Genomic DNA, 4,951 nt, shown 5'->3' on the forward strand with positions numbered 1-4,951 from the left:
GGAATGATTGCTGCTATAATTTAAAGGAAAGTGTGCTGAATGACAGAACATCTTCCAGGGACGTGGCAATAGGAATGATGTTCTTATCACAGACAACCGTTGGAATCCTGGGCAATTTCTCTCTTCTTTACCATTATCTCTTCCTTGACCACACCGTATGCAGGCTGAGGTGCACAGATTTGATTTTCAAGCACCTGGCTATAGCCAACTGCTTGATCCTTCTCTATAATGGAGTTCCCCAGACAATAGTAGCCTTTGGATTGAAATATTTCATCAATGATTTTGAATGCAACCTTCTTTTGTATGTTCAGATAGTGGGCAGGGGAGTGTCCATTGGCAACACCTGCCTCTTGAGTGTCTTCCAGACCATCATGATCAGCCCTGTGAACTCTTGTCTGAAGGATCTTAAAGTAAAAGCTCCAAAGTATATTGGCTTCTCAATTTCCCTTTGCTGGATCCTACACATGGTAGTCAATTTTATTTTCCTCATATGTTTTTTGTACTTGTCGAGCAAATGGATCCCCCCAAACATCTTGAAGACAAGAGATTTGGGATACTGTTTTGTACTTGATCATGAGAAGATCATGAGAAAATCACTGGCTCCGTGTATACAGCATTGATAGTGCTTCTTGAAGTTTTATTTTCTGTGCTTATAATCTGGGCGAGTGGCTCAATGATTTTCATTCTGTACAGGCACAAGCAGCAGGTCCAGTACATTCACAGAACTCATGCTTCTCCTGGATCCTCCCCCGAGTCCAGAGCCACCAAAAGCATCCTCGTCCTGGCGAGCACCTTTGTATCTTCCTACACCCTCTCCTCCATGTTTCACACTTCTATCGCCCTCTTTCATAATCTCAGCTGGTGGTTGGCAAACATCTCTAAATTAATTTCTCTATGTTTTCCAACTGTCAGCCCCTTTCTGCTCATGAGCTGTGATTCCAATGTGTCCAGGCTCTTTTTTGTCTGGACGAGGAATAAAAAATTCCATCATGTTATTAGAAAGACATAAACTTTATATTTTTGCACAGTGTTGAGTAGTTTATTTGCTCATCATCCTCAAAAAGTCGATATAGAAATTGAAGGAGAAACCACATTAATTTCTGGGATAAACCCTCATGGTTATTGGAGTTTCTTCCACTGGCTGAATGTGGTACCTCCATGAGCAGAGTGGAGTTGATTTAAGCAGGTTAGCCTAATTCTGGTGTGTATTATCCCGTTTACAGCAGTCTTAATCAAATGTTACTTGAGGGAACTAAATGTGTTTTGTTTTACCTCCTGCATCTGACGAATTGGGGTGGTTTAGTACACGATGTACCGATGAAAATATTTGCCAAAAGTAAATATGGTGAAGAAATGGGTGGTGGATGAAGTTGTAAGACAATTCTCTGTGGGCTACCTGTACATGTGCAGATCTTATAGGCAGAGACACGTGCAATTTGCTCTGGACTTTCTTTTCATGAACGTTTATACTAATAAGGAGACTTGAATGATAGAGATAGTGTTACCTTTTTGGGGTACAGGACAGATGTGTTTGCTGTACAGAGTAATAAGAGACTCCAGCCAAGAAATAGCAATATCCCCCAAAGTCAAGAATTTTGGAGCTCAGGGAAAAAATTAAGCCTGAGAAGTCTCCTGATCCTCAACCCATATCAAGAAAAGCCCTCAGGCTGGGCGTGGTAGCTCACGCCTGTAATCCCAGCATTTTGGGAGGCCGAAGTGGGTGGATCACCTGAGGTCAGGAGTTCAAGACCAGCCTGGCCAACATGGTGAAACCCTGTTTCTACTAAAAATAAAAAAAAAATTAAAAAATAAAAAAATTTAGCTGGGCGTGGTGGTGGGCATCCATAATCCCAGCTACTCGGGAGGCTGAGGCAGGAGAATTGCTTGAACCTGGGAAGGCGGAGGTTGCAGTGAGCCAAGATTGTGCCACTGCACTCCAGTCTGGGTGACAACAGTGAAACTCTTTGCTTCAGATCATAGAAGTCAATGCTAAAAGTTGTTTTGTGGCAACATAGCTATTTAGCAATATTGCATAATATAGATATCTGTCTTGTACAGATCCCAAAATCTATCCCAGATACTGCATCTTCAAAAAATAATGCTGGCCAGGCGCAGTGGCTCACGCCTGTAATCTCAGCACTCTGGGAGGCCGAGGTGGGCGGATCACGAGGTCAGGAGATGGAGACCATCCTGGCTAATAAGGTGAAACCCCGTCTCTACTAAAAATACAAAAAATTAGCTGGGCATTGTGGCGGGCGCCTGTAGTCCCAGTCACTTGGGAGGCTGAGGCAGGAGAATGGCGTGAACCCAGAAGGAGGAGCTTGCAGTGAGCCAAGATTGCGCCACTGCCCTCCAGCCTGGGCAACAGCGGGAGACTCCATCTCAACAACAACAACAACAACAACAAAATGCTGACTTAGGGCACCGTGGAGTGTGCCTGGAGTCCCAGCTACTTAAGAGGCTGAGGCAAGAGGATTTCTTGAGCTCAGGAGTTCATATGCAGCCTGGAAATCACAGTGAGACCCTGCCTCTAAGAAAAAAAAAAAAATAATTGAAGTAAAATATGCTGATACGGGTCAGGTGCAGTGGATCACGCCTGTAATCCCAGTGCTTTGGGAGGCCAATGTGGGCAGATCACGAGGTCAGGAGTTGGAGACCAGCCTGGCCAATATGGTGAAACTGCGTCTCTACTAAAAATACAAAAAATTAGCTGGGCATGGTGGCAGGTGCCTGTAATCTCAGCTACTTGGGAGGCTAAGGCATGAGAATCGCTTGAATCCCAGAGGCGGAGGTTGCAGTGAGCGGAGGTCACGCGGCAGCCCTCCAGCCTGGGCGACAGCGCGAGATTCCGTCTGAAAAAAATAAAAAAAAATGCTGATATGTCATCTCGTATCCATTTTTGTGACACATCACTATATTATTCTCATTTTAACCTGCTAATATTTTAAATATGTTCATTTTCATATCTAAACATGATCATACTTCAAGATGGATGAAGGGATCCAAAAGTAGGGATCTAAGACCGGGTGCAGAGTCTCACGCCTGTAATCTCAGCACTCTGCAGGCCAAGGTGGGCAGATGATCACCTGAGGTCAGGAGTTTGAGACCAGACTGGCCAACATGGCAAAACTCCCTCTCTACTAAAAATACAAAAATTAGCCAGGCGTGGTGGCACGCACCTGTAATCCCAGCTACTCCAGAGGCTGAGGCAGGAGAATTGCTTGAACCCAGGAGGTGGAGGTTGCAGTGAGCTGAGATCGTGCCACTGTACTCCAGCTTGGGTGACAGAGTGAGACTCTGTCTTAAGAAAAAAAAAAGTTGGGGAGGTGAGATATGACAGAAAAACATACTTATTAGTACCTGTTAATTCAAAAATATTGCCATAAAATTATTGGCGGCAGATGTAAGGCTATTTAAAATTTGATAATCTAGTTTTACTTCTATCACGGTTCTATAAAAGAATAATCTGCCTACCAAATACACTTAGAATTACTGCAGAATTATTCTTTAGATCAATAAATAACAATTGTCTTCCGAAGACTATTTTAAGGGCTTTATTATCTAGAGGTGCCAGCACATTGGATAAACGAAAACAAACAAGATTTAAAAGAGATGACAATTTTAAAATAAAAAGTATGTTTTCTTATTACTTTCAGAATGCACCTAAAGTGAATCTGAAATTACAGTATTTTTAGAAAATATTGACCTAAGCATATTTCAAAGGTGTTTAAAATAACTCGTATGGAATAGAACAAGTGAAAGGAAGAAGTAATTTACATATACTTTTAAAAGCTTTTGCTTATTTATTTATTTAGACGGAGTTTTGCTTTTGTCGCCCAGGCTGGAGTGCAATGGCGATCTCGGCTCACTGCAACCTCCGTCTCCAGGGTTCAAGCAATTCTCGTGCCTTAGTCTCCCAAGTAGCTGGGATTATAGGCGTGTGTCATCACGCCCGGCTAATTTTTGTATTTTGAGTAGGGGCGGGGTTTCTCCATTTTGGTCAGGCTGGTGTCGAATTCCTGACCTCCAGTGATCCGACCTCCTCGGCCTCCCAAAGTGCTGGGATTACAGGCGTGAGCCACTCGCCCAGCCTCTACTGCTTTTTTAAAAGCAACAGTTGGTGACCTGACTTCTCACTGGCCTTATCCCTCCACGCCCCAGAGGTGTCCCTAGGAAACTCTTTGGAACTCTATTCTCCAGAGTGAACGGGGAACAGAAATGGAGAGGATTTCTATGCTATTCTGTGGGGCATCAGCATGAAATTACACATTCCGCACAGGCTGAGTTTGCATATTGTATTTTCGTTTGCATTCCTTTCACAGGCAATTTAAGGGTTTTTCAATTACATTTCTAAATTTTAATTGAATTCCTTAATTTTGTTTATTTATTTATTTATTTATTTATTTTTTTGAGACGGAGTCTTGCTCTGTCGCCCAGGCTGGAGTGCAGTGGCACGATCTCGGCTCACTGCAAGCTCTGCCTCCCGGGTTCACACCATTCTCCTGCCTCAGCCTCCCGAGTAGCTGGGACTACAGGCGCCCGCCACCATGCCTGGCTAATTTTTTGTATTTTTAGTAGAGACGGGGTTTCACCGTGTTAGCCAGGATGATCTGGATCTCCTGACCTCGTGATCCGCCCGCCTCGGGCTCCCAAAGTGCTGGGATTACAAGCGTGAGCCACCGCGCCAAGCCTGAATTCCTTAATTTTAATTGTGGGAACTTTCCTAGATCCAAACAGCAGACGTTGACCCTCCTAGTGAGATACCAGGTCACAAACCGTGGAGCGGCTCCAGCCTGACTGGGAAGTGTTGCTTGCAAACTCCGGAAAAGCGAGACACGCCCAGAGATAGGAGGAGGGAAGCGCAGGCCCTGCCCATAAGCATTCAGGCCCCGCCCACCACCTCGCTGGCCCCGCCCAGGCCTGGCCTCTGGGTCCGCGCGCAGTCGCCTGC

This window comes from Macaca fascicularis, chromosome 19 (genome assembly GCF_037993035.2).
Source record: "Macaca fascicularis isolate 582-1 chromosome 19, T2T-MFA8v1.1".
NCBI lineage: Eukaryota > Metazoa > Chordata > Mammalia > Primates > Cercopithecidae > Macaca > Macaca fascicularis.